Source organism: Nannospalax galili, unplaced genomic scaffold, assembly GCF_000622305.1.
Source record: "Nannospalax galili isolate Female #2095 unplaced genomic scaffold, S.galili_v1.0 scaffold745, whole genome shotgun sequence".
Classification (NCBI taxonomy): domain Eukaryota; kingdom Metazoa; phylum Chordata; class Mammalia; order Rodentia; family Spalacidae; genus Nannospalax; species Nannospalax galili.
The window spans coordinates 178,384-191,017 of NW_008353359.1; the positions used below are offsets into that span (position 1 = coordinate 178,384).

The 12,634-nt window shown below is 38.1% G+C and overlaps 1 pseudogene; it reads right to left on the reverse strand.

The window, feature by feature from the left end:
- Positions 1–5,375: 5,375 nt before the first annotated feature.
- On the reverse strand, positions 5,376–7,432 carry LOC115067257 (annotated as a pseudogene).
- Positions 7,433–12,634: the final 5,202 nt, after the last annotated feature.

Sequence of the window (12,634 nt, forward strand, 5' to 3'; positions counted from 1 at the left end):
ACTATGCAGAGAATTTGGCTATGGGTTTTGGTGTTTTATTGTTAATTGAATATTTGCAATTTCTATAGAATATATTTTGATGGACTTTAGTGTCCCTCCTCTATCTGCCCCTACCACCTGTTATAGGATGGAGTTTGCAAAAAAAATCACCAACACCACTTTAAGAAAAGTAGCAAGGTAAATTTTAACTTTCGACTGGCCAGGCTGGTTATCTCAGGAGCAGAAGCAGCCCTGATGATTGTTAAGTCAGAGTTTTTATAGGATTACAGAATTATTATTACAACAGGACATTTGTGAACCAATCAGCAGAATTTTGTACAACACAACAGAATTTTGACTCTATTAATCAACAACCAATCATTATACAGACAAGTAATAGCAAGTGATACAGTCATACAACTTGGCAATCAACTTTGTGGCCTTAAAACTAGCCAACTGCTTTAGCCATTATAGTATAATAAGACAGTCAAGGTAAATGACTTCTAGGTGGTCATACAATAACAAGATAACAAGGGTGGTCTTATGCCCTGTGTCAAGATGACCCAAGATAGCAAGCGGATTACAGAAGCGAAAATAAGCTGGTTAGTCAGATGTATGATGTCTGGAATTAGCACATTCCATGATACATGGCTAGGGCAATTTTCCAAGGCCAAAGGTTGCCCCCCCTTTTTCTTTTGGTATGGAGCAAAGTTGCTGCTAAAATGGCTCTAAACAAAATGGAGTAACTTGGGGAAGTTGGCTGAGCCAGTTCACCACCCACTGCTCCTGACCAATTTCGTGTGTGTGTGTGTGTGTGTGTGTGTGTGTGTGTGTGGGGGGGAAGGGAGAGAGAGAGAGAGAGAAAGAGAGACAGAGAGACAGAGAGAGAGACAGAGAGAGAGACAGAGAGAGAGAGAGAAAGAGAGATCCGTCCCCAAATGCCCTCTCGTGTGGGTCCATCCATTAGGCTTATGAAGGGTCCCATCCCTGTGAGACGCTGTCTCTTCCCCCTCTAAGCAGCCATCAATTGCTGAAAGTTCCTTAGCGAGGCAGAGGCTTGAAATAGGTGTCTTACTTAGGGATAAGCAGTCTGCTGCCTCTTGTTCTCTGCACATTGGTCAATTGTGGGTTTCTGTGTTAATCACCGTCCCCTGCATAAGGAACTTCTCTGGTGACAGATGAGAGATGTGTCCATCCTTTATGTAGAGGTTTCATTGAAGATGTGTCACTTAGGTTAAGCATCTCATAGACACTTTACCTGTATTCTACTGGTTCTAGAACTCTGTAATCATCTCAATCTGTTGTAAAAAGAAAATATTTTTATAACTACATTTCTTTTTGAAAATTTTGTGCATGAGCACTATACTTTTTCCTTCTTAGGTAACAATAAATTTATCAACATAGCTACTTTTGAGGGATCTAGAGAGGTTTGGATAAAGTTTAGAGAGTGTCTTAGATTGGTTTCTATTGCTATGATAAATACTTGCTAAAGCTAATGTACTTGTCTTATAGATTATATTCAAGCCAAAGCAGTAATTAAATCATGAACCTGGAGCTGTGAATTGAAGCAGAGACCTTGGAGAAACACTGTTTACTTGCTTGCTTCCACCTGGCTTGCTCAGCTGTCTTTCTTGTACCAACCAGGCCCACTTACCCATGGTTGGTATTGCCCACAGTGGGCAGGGTGCTCCTATATCAATTAGCAATTAAGAAAATGCCTCACAGTCATGGCCACAGGCCAGTCAGATGGAGAAAGTTCCTCAATTAAGGGTCCCTCTTCCCAGGTAAATCTAATTTGTGTCAGCTTGACCAAAAACTAAGCAGAACAGAAGAAACACATCTCTTCAACTTTATGTGGTTGATTACAAATACATTCAAATGGCTTTGGATCATTTCTTTTGTTAAATTAATGGATCTATTAAACAAAATAAATAGTGAGCAAACGCCCTGAATTTTTGAATATTTTAATGAATAAAATAAAATTTTTATTCTTCTGCGAAGCCACAGTAAGAAACGCAATGTTTTCTCCTACCCTCATTGGAGGTTACCTCATCTGTTTCAGGTCTTTACTTCTGTTCAGGAAGGACTATAGCTTTATTTAGAACATATCACTCACTTCCAGGCTCACATAACCAGGGTGGGTTTCTCCCTAGAATGTGCAGGGTTACATTAAAAAACAATGCCAGCAAATTACATGATAAATATTTGATAGTCTTGCTTTATATATTCACAATATTCATCTAAAAGCCATTATAAAAATGTATATATTCCTCCAAAAGTATATCTCTTACACTTTAGATTCGGTATTCATTTATTATTCCCAACACTTCCAAGCAGGACACTTGGATCACCCTCACTGCATGCTAAGTACAACATAAACGACTCCAGATACTTCAAAATGTTCCGTAGAAGTTAAATCTTTGAAGACGTTCTCTTTTCTTGAAAAATTACAAACATGTTATTAGAATATGATGGATTCTCAATAGTGAGAAGTGTCAGTTGTTGAAGGAATGAAGCCTGTTGTCAGTGTTAAACTTACCAGTATCATTAAGTTTGCTAGCTGTGACGTTAAACGCAGGAGGGTCCAAAGGCAAATCACTGGCTTAACTCTGGATTCTCAAGGAGGGCTTGGGTGGTACTGAGGATGTGGAAAAAGTCTCCTTGGTGGTGAACTCTACACCCTGACAAGCTCCCTGCTGCCTGCAGGAAATGACTTCAGTTGCCAGGGTGTTGGCCCTCCCACGTGCCTACTGTGAGCTTGTTGTGATAATAACGGCAACATTCAGTTCAAAGTTGAAAAAGCAACAGAAATTGTTTTCTGTTGACCAAAATAGAGGTTACAGTTTCCTTCCTTCCTTTCGATCTGCCCACATAGACAGAACCTTAGGAAACAACCCTGTGGGGGAGGGGGGCTGCTTAACACAATGGAGTTAAGGCACCTTTTGTGGTAGTTCACCATCTGTCCCACAGCCTAATTGAAACCATAGCCTTCCTCAAACATCTTTCATTTTAAGGCTGTGAATCAACCTAGAAAATAAATGTACTCAAAATGCTTTAAGTTAAGTTATTGCCTCTTCATCTTAATCTCTTAGTTTTAGACTCTAATAACTGTCTTTTAATTGCACAGGTAAATATCTTACTGATTTTCCTGGACTGGACAACTTTATGACTTTAGATTATTTTTCTTATATCTGTAGATGAGGTTGGATGTAATGTGATTATAATCAGGCCATGTGTAACTGGACAGAATCATCTGATGCACATTAATATTCCAAAGGAAACAGGTTAAAATGACCTGTTCAGTGAGTTTGTGAAAATGTCAACATTTTCAAGGTGCAGAGGTGCTCCCTTACACCCTACCCCAATTTTAAAATGCCCGCATCATGTTTACTATAGGTTATTTGTGTTTTCTTTTACCCCAAAACAATGGCAAGTGGCTTCCTTGTAGAAGGATATTTGGGTTTTATTTGTTTTGTTTTAATATTTTATTTATTTATTTTTTATTTTATGTGTATGAGTGTATTGCCTGCATGTATGTGAGTATACCCGTGTCGTGAAATACCCTGGCTGTCAGAAGAAGACTTCAGATTTTCCCGCAACTGGAATTAAGGATGGTTCATAGCCACCGTGTGGGTGCTGGTAATCAAACCTGGGTCCTCTGCAAGAGCAGTCGGTATTCTTGACCTCTGAGCCATCTCTCCAGGATATTTGTTTTAAATTTTTCCAGCTGAGATTTAACTGAGATGCTGGCTCTTTCACTACATAATTGTTCAGAACTCCTTTCCTACAAGTTATAATATACTGCACGAGCCTTTGCATGTTTACATAACTGCATGAAAGCTCCTATTGCTAGAATTCTTTTCAGTGTTGAGATGTGTTTTGACCACTTTTCCTGAGCTGATGGCTCCATTCTCTTTGGATAACCCAGACATGAAGTAGCTTTGTTTTCCTACGGCTCCGATGAATTTTCTGATTTCCAGCCTATGACACATATTCACTTTATACCTGAATAATCTTAAATTAATGCCACTCCTGGTCCTAAGGTGTTTGTTCAGGTTCTTGTGATAGCTATGTGCTCTGTGACACACTCTCCCATGTCCGCTGAAGTTTGCCTCCTGTTCCCTCAAGTGCACATCAGCATTTTGGTATCTTGAAGGGTTAATGTTTATTTCTTGCCCATATAGTAATGTGATGCAGCTCTAGTCTGATGGACTGAGCAATGAGAAGACATGTGTCCTGTCCAAGGTGCTTGGTGCCTCGGGAAAAGAAGAAGCATAAAGACCTCAAGCGTTCGTTTCATTCTTTCTGTTCTTTCCAAGTGCCATAGCAACATACTTAAAGCCATGCTGCTGGGTTTCTATTAATAACACCCTGTGGAGTCATGGCTGGGATGACGTTTGTGCTTTGTGGGAAATGGCAGTTGCAAAGCACTTTAAATTCCAGCAATAGCAAAAATTCAAAAAGTAAACTCTAGGAATTTTGTTGTTCAAGTTTTGATAATTGCACTAATGCTTTGATAATTCTTAGCATGAATGTAACTTAATTTTTTGAAGTTTGGAGAATTTCAAGAGTATTTTAGCACTTTGATGACAGTTATTTCTATGTATTCAGGGGCCTCTCTAACACTGTTGCTAACCACAATGCTTATTTTTAAAAATTATATCAATATTTTGACATACATTTTTTTGCCAGGTTTAGAATGTTAACCTAAAACAAATAATTTAGAGAACACAATTTTTTCATTAGGTTTTTAAAGTGATTAGCTTGTGGTTTAAACAAAGGTAAGGTTTTTGTGTAGTGCATTTATAAGTTGAAAAAACAGTTATAAAATGGAGTACTGAAATAAATTCAGTGAAAACGTACCAAATGATCCTTAGCAGGAGGAGAAATGAAGAAACAGTAGTACTTGCGATTTCTCACATGAACACTGGCAGGTGAAAAGAAAAGAAACAAGGCAAGATAACTTTATTTAAACAAAGAGATAATGTGGGTTAGAGACAGACTCCAGGAAGATTGACAGCCAACCACAGTAGTGAGAACATGCAGGAAGCCAGATTGTTGTTTGCAGATCTTTTATTGTGGCTCAAGAGAAGGAGGACGTTGGTTACTCAGTGACACAGTGAAGGTGGTTCTTTGATTGATAGATCAGGTCACATACTTATTTTCCTACTGCCTACTTCCCTTCCCACAATACATTTGAATTTAATCATGTGTCTACCCAAATATGCATAGGCAAAAGATGATAAATACAGGATTTTTCATAATAATTTACTAGACAGTTTTGCCTTGCTGCACATGCACCCAAAACCAGTTAAGACTGAACTGGTCCTTCTGTTCTTCATTCTCTGATGCACTGGGAATACATTTGAATAGAAACGTTTAAACTTGATTGTTACCAGGGTTGGGGAAGCCATCTGATGCTCTCTGATGGCTCCTTTGGTTAAGTTTTTCTGCATCTCTTTGAGCTCATCACTAGCCATTTCTGCTGTTGTCATTCTAGCAAGAATCGGGTGGAATATTCCCACACAGTGCATTTTCCTTACATTTGGGTTCTTTGTCTTTTTAATATTTGATATCCCATGTCATGCTTTGTTTTATATTTCACATCTGCCTTCCTTGTTTCTTCATATTAACTTCCTCAGTCAGAGATTCTAGTACTTCTTCATCCTCTCTAATAACAACATAGTCATCTCTTGTTTAGAGAGCTGGGCAAGCATCTTCCTATACTCACAGAGTCACTGTGCAGAATCCGAGGTGCTTGGTGCTTCAGGAAAGGAAGTAGCATAAGGACCTCAAGCGTTTGTTTCATTCTTTCTGTCGTTTTCATTGTTGATGAAACTCCTTTCTTCTCTTGCTTAGAGAACTATTCTGGGATGAAACTGCAGATTCATTTTTTATTTTCTTCAGGGTCATTATCAGTTGATGGTACATCAAATAAATTTTTCAGTATTTTATGAGATTTTGCAAAAGATATAACTTCTTCCTTGTACTCTGTATTCCTTAACTGCCATTCCAATTATTGTTGGCTGTCGTAATTCCAGCTGCATTCTTTTTCTGCACCATCTTATTCACCATCTTGGCACTGTGAACCCTGTGTTCTCCATGCCTGGAAGTCAGGAAGTGCTCAGTGCAACTCAGAGATCCTGCAGTAGCTGGCCAGGGTCAAGGACCCTTTTCACAAACCAAGGCCAGGGCAACATTTGGTAGCCTCCATACTCTGGTAACTATGTCCTTAGCTTGCTAGTGAAGTCTTCACCGCAGGGTACTATGTGCACACACCACTCTCCAAACAATGCACCTGGCAATTTCAGAACATTCTCAAGTGGGCAGTAGGAAAATGAATATGTGGCCTAATCTCTCAATCAAAAAGAGAACCACCTTCACGGTGTCACTTACTAACCAAAGTCTTCCTTCTCTTGAACCGCACTGATTTCATATAATCCATCATAATCATATTTAGTCCTCCCCTTCCCTATCTGCACCATGATAGCCCACCCACAAGACTTCATGCATTTTTCCATATATGATAAGGCCTATTGAGTCAAGTTTGGGCACCCAGATATCCCTCAGGGACATTTTATCCACTGGAGCCTGTTCAGCTGGTCTGTCATCATTTCCTTAAAGAAGATGAACTCTCCCTCAACCAGCAGTGATCAGTTGCCAATATTTCCTCACCAAAGTTGTGGTCTCCTGTCTTTTTTCCAAGTTCTGTGTTGGTTTTTGTCTGATTAAGTTTGCCTGGGTCTTGTGCATGCTGGCACCATTGCTGTAAATTCAAATGAGCAAGGTCCCAGGAGTCTGGGATATTTGGTTCTTTTTTTAAACAGCACACATCCTATAGCTTAATCTTTATTTTCACCTAACGTCTTTCCTTAAATGCCTTCTGTAGTTACAGGAAAGTAGGAAACCACAGAATAATTATATAATATCTATTTCAATTCTTTTTAAAATTTTTCTAAGGAATATTAAATTTTTATCTATGGAATGACTTCTGGAAATGACTCTTGTAACAAACCTTTACAAATTGAACTTTTATATGAACTTGTACCCAAGTTAATATTTGAGAACATTTAGAATCATATATTCATTCTGTTTACATACCCTGTACTCAGCTTGTTTATAATTAAGTGACCTTTAAGAGAAACAATGTTATCCTGATAGAATTAAAACTTACAAGCTAAGTAGAACACATACCTTTAATCTTATGCCTTGTGGTAATTATGCTTAAGACTACCACTGAAAGCAGCAAAGTTGAAAACAATGTATCCCTCACAAAAAATGTTGATGACAGTATGAGGGCAAAGTCTGATGACATTTGTTTGTGGTTTTGTATGCTGTCCTTAGCCTAGGGTCAGAAAAATAACTTCTTCCTCAGTAAAACTCTTCTCAAAGATTACTTATTCCATTCCCATACCTGTTTGTTGTGCTGCTCAGTGAACAGAGTTGCCAACATCTTTTAGAAAAAAATGGAGTAGTTCTGAGAAAAATTAAGATTAGAACACTTTAAGACAGATCAGGGGCACTTTTGGTTAAATAGCACTTAGAGCTTGTTTTTCTTTAATGTGGCACTGCCACATTTATCAACTAAAGTGTTGGCAATCTATTTTTATCTTTATTAAATATTAACTTTTAAAATAATCAGAAAAGACAGAAATTCTGCTATTCTCTGTTAATGCAAAAATACAAATTTCCTTTCTCATTGTTCCTAAAATATTAAAGGAGGGAAAAAGTAATATAAACTTTTTATTTACAAAATATGGTATATATTCAAGTAATACCTGACCGTCTTATCAAAATTGTGCAAAACATTCGAACTAATATATGAATTATGCTAGTATATGAACTAATGTTATGTTCTGAAGCCTCAGACAACCACATAATCTTTTGCATCTGTAACTGCAACGAGTATCTCTCGCATTTCTATAAATGTACATTACTTGTTTCTACTGGATTTTATGTTTGAGAACATGACTTTGAGGAAATCAGCTTGATTTTGTCATATACTTAACTGTTGACTGTGCTGTATCTCAGGTTTGCAGAACTCTGTGGTCGCCTACCAGGCTTTTCACAAATCCCTCACAGGTAAAGAATGAATGCTTCAGATGCTTTTTCCCCCATAGGAAGAAAACTTTAGCGTCTTAGTACAGTGGAGTTCTTGTAAACAGTCATGATTTGATTTTGACTTGAGAATCTATACTGACCCAGGATTAAGCATAGGAATTGTGTAAATCATTAAAGCTGTGATCTTTCCATATAGAAGTTGATAAAAACCACTTTTTTTATTCTCAAGCATTTGTTCTGACCCTTTCTTATATGATGATGAGATTACTGAGCCACTGAGAATGTGGACTGTAGCAAGTAATTTTACAACCCAGGTTGTACATTCAGTTTACTTTTGTTTAAATATGTGCCATTTTTAAAATTAGCAATAAATCTATACATAGATTCCTTCCTTCCTTCCTTCCTTCCTTCCTTCCTTCCTTCCTTCCTTCCTCTCTCCCTCCTCTCCTTCCTTTCTTCCTTCCTTCCTTCCTCTCTCCCTCCTCTCCTTCCTTTCTTCCTTCCTTCCTTCCTCTCTCCCTCCTCTCCTTCCTTTCTTCCTTCCTTCCTTCCTCTCTCCCTCCTCTCCTTCCTTTCTTCCTTCCTTCCTTCCTCTCTCCCTCCTCTCCTTCCTTTCTTCCTTCCTTCCTTCCTCTCTCCCTCCTCTCCTTCCTTTCTTCCTTCCTTCCTTCCTCTCTCCCTCCTCTCCTTCCTTTCTTCCTTCCTTCCTTCCTCTCTCCCTCCTCTCCTTCCTTTCTTCCTTCCTTCCTTCCTCTCTCCCTCCTCTCCTTCCTTTCTTCCTTCCTTCCTTCCTCTCTCCCTCCTCTCCTTCCTTTCTTCCTTCCTTCCTTCCTCTCTCCCTCCTCTCCTTCCTTTCTTCCTTCCTTCCTTCCTCTCTCCCTCCTCTCCTTCCTTTCTTCCTTCCTTCCTTCCTTCCTTTCTTCCTTTCTTTCTCTTTCTTTCTTTCTTTCTTTCTTTCTTTCTTTCTTTCTTCTTTCTCCCTTTCTTTCTTCAGAGTTCCTGGCTTGCCTGAAACTCAGTATGTATGCCAGGATGACTTTGAACTCACAGAGCTCTGTTTACCTCTTTCCTGAGTGCTAGGATTTAGGGTATGCACCACCTCTGCCTTCACATAGTTTTCTTGATGCAGGTGTTCTAGCGTACATTAAAGCCACTATTGCAAAGCTTACAGTTTATCATGTGGCTTCTGCATCCTGTCCAACTCTGGTGTAAAGACCGCTGAATGTGCTTTACTCTATCCTTGGATCTCCTCTTTCCATTTCTTATCTGCAGATCATTTTAACAAGATACAGAAAACATTTAAATGTCTATGATAAGGATTGGTTCCTTAATAATCTCTACCATTTTAAAAATAAACTACATTTTTCTAAGAACTAGTTTAAAAATAATGGGATTAGAATAGCCCAATTTTAAGAAAACTGAGTGACTCATTTTAGAATTTGTATTTCAATACACTTCTTTGTTGTTGAAAAACAGTGGAGTGTGAGTAATGGAAGAGCAAATGGAGTTTTAAACTGAACCATCTCCAATGCTTGTTGCCTCAGTATGGGAAAGGGCAAGTGTCAAAATACCTTTCAGGTGATATCAGTTACTGAAATTTAGGGTAAATTAATAGCTCTTATAATATTTTCTTATTATTGATCATTATGGAGACAGTGCAATGGACCTCTGCATTTCTGAGCTCAAGAATACATAGAAGGATGGAAAAAGAGCAAAATTTGTAGCAAGCAGTGCACTTCACTGGCATAGACTGGCATGTAAAACACAGTGTGAAAATCAGAAGTTTCTGGAAACAACAGAGGAGTGAAGTGGGGCACATTCAAATATGAGCAGAGTAGAAGAAGACCAGGCAGGGTGAACTGACTCTAGTAAGCAATGCCTCCTTCTATCTTTAAAATAATGTATATGCTGTCTTTTTTTCTTATCACTACATTCTATCAACTCGCTTGGATCAATGTAATGTGCAATGTGTTTCCTTAGAGTCAAGGCTTCCTGTGTAATCTGTACATACCTGAACAGTGAAAGAATGTTTTCAGGTGGAAGGCAATCAGAACAGTGGATTGGTTTGCAAGTAACTAAAAGTGGTGACATAAACTTCAATAATAGAAGCTGTGTGTGTGTGTGTGTGTGTGTGTGTGTGTGTGTGTGTATGCGCGCGCCCATGGAGATCAGAAAGGAGGCATCATGTTGCTTGGAGTTAGAGTTACAGAGGTTCTGTGAGCTGCCAATGTGTATACTAGGATCTGGTCTAGTCCTCTGAAAGAGCAATAAATACTCTTAACCACTGAGTCACCTCTCTAGCTTCCCCCCATAACTTTAATAGTGGGGCAATGAGAGAGCAATGCTCACACCGCATGACAGCTTAACTGCCACACATCTAGGGCTTTTTAACATTTGAATAGAATGAACAGCACAAGTACACAGTCCTTCATCTAGTGTTGATTACTACTAGCATATAAAAGGCCAAGCAGGCTGTTCTTACTAGAAAGAAACTATAATCATGTTACTGTTCTACTAGTTTATTGTAACGAATTGGGTAACAAGTGTGAACATTAATAACCTTCCCAATTACTGTATCGCTAAAATGCTAACTATAAATGATTCTTTTGTTAGAAACACTTTATTTCTGTCTTTCTCTCTTTGTATCTTTCTCTTTAATGAAAAGGAACTTCATTTTTGTAACAATTGAGCTTGGATTTTAATAAGAATGGATCTGCTATGAAATCTACTCAACTGAAATGGGAGCTAGTTGATGTTCCCATTTAACACATCCAAGGAAGACACATTGTTCTTTAGAAAAGTATCATTTCCTATGCAAATGTTCCTTTATATAGGACATAGATCATGAACTGAATAAACACTTACTTAGATATTTGTATGTTTAATATCAGTCCAACTATTTTACTAGTATTTTATTTACAAATAAGTAAAATACACTTTTATTCAATTGAGAGATTTAAAAAGTAAAAATAAAAACTAATAAGCCAAAGAAATTATATTGTAGGGAGTTATGCTTGTGTCTATTTTCTGTAGCTGTGGTCATTGATGGGACCAGCAAGCATGGGAATAGATTGGTAACTGTGCACACAGCCTTCTCCTGACAGTGCACCCCCCATCCCCACCTGCACTAACCTTCAACCTTCTCCTGACAGTGCACCCAGCAGCTCAGCATCCCCACCTGCATTAAACTACATGTACACCTCACTTCAAATAATGGAATGTTTCTTTTCCCCGAGCAACCATCTATAACTCCCCTTTAGTGTTCAGTTTCTATTTGCATATGATCCCAGATTTATCTGGGATCCGGAGCTAATAAGTAAGTAAACTTTTAACTGAGTAAACTTTTGTGAAAAACCGATATTTACTGTGTAAAATTGGGTATGAATATGACTAAAATAAAATGCCTTATGAGAAAGGACAAAAGTAATAAAGAAAAGCTCATATAATGCAATCTTATTAACCAAAACCAAGGAGGCCCTATATCCTGTCCTTGGCAGCGTGTTCCTCCTGCTTTTAGAGCCTATCAAAGGAAGCTCCATGCAGTAACCTGGACCCTTGAGTACTCTAACTCATGAAATCACTGCTTTCTTACAGGATGTCAGATCTGTACTATGGTTTTATTTCTGAAAAAGTAGCTTGCTACTTTGCAGTAGGTCCAAGTCGTTTAAATTCTTTGACTAAGAGGCCAAGTACAGGGAAAGAGCAGATAGAGATAGCGGTCCACAGAATCAATCTCTCTCTCTCTCTCTCTCTCTCTCTCTCTCTCTCTCTCACACACCACACACACCACACACACACACACACACACACACACACACACACCTGTATATGACAGGTTTGTTCTTGATCAATACACATTTATTGCTCTGTCGTAGGAATGTGTCACATTTTCTTGCCATTTGTCTGCTAGTCAATTCTCTACAGTTTTTTTTTTTCCTTATTGCTCCAACCAATAGTCTTAAACAGCCTCCTCATGCTCATGTTCTCCCCACTACTTTTCTAAGGGAGGCACTAGGAATATAATTCATTCTATTGTAGGGTTCGAGGTCACTCCAGTTCTGCTGCTTTCTTTTAAATGTCCCTTTAGATTGACAGTCTGATTTGAATCACCTCCTTCATCTGCTACATCATTGTTAACACTTAACAGTGTTAAAGGGCTCATTCATATCAACAATAGGGAGAAAATGTTAGCTCATTACAACTTTAATGGCCAGTATTCTTTTGTCTAATGAAATCAGCAACTTATTATTTTTGTTGCAGTCATTTGAGAGTCATTCTTTGTGAATTGTCTGCCTGCTTATAACTTTTGCCCTCTTTTCAATTTCTTTTACTTCATTGTTTCTAATTAACTTAAAATGCTATAAGATATCACTTTAGATGCAAATCCCATATCTATGTATATGAGATTTATACATTATATCTAAATATATATATTTCTCTGTTTTAATATTTATCACCCAAAGTAGCGTGCTTTATGCAGAAGTATTTAAATATAATACTAGTAAATGTATTTATTTTACTTTGTTTACTGTGCTTATTTTGAAGGGTTTAAGGAAACATCCTAATTCAATGGTAGGTTATTGAAATAAAATTT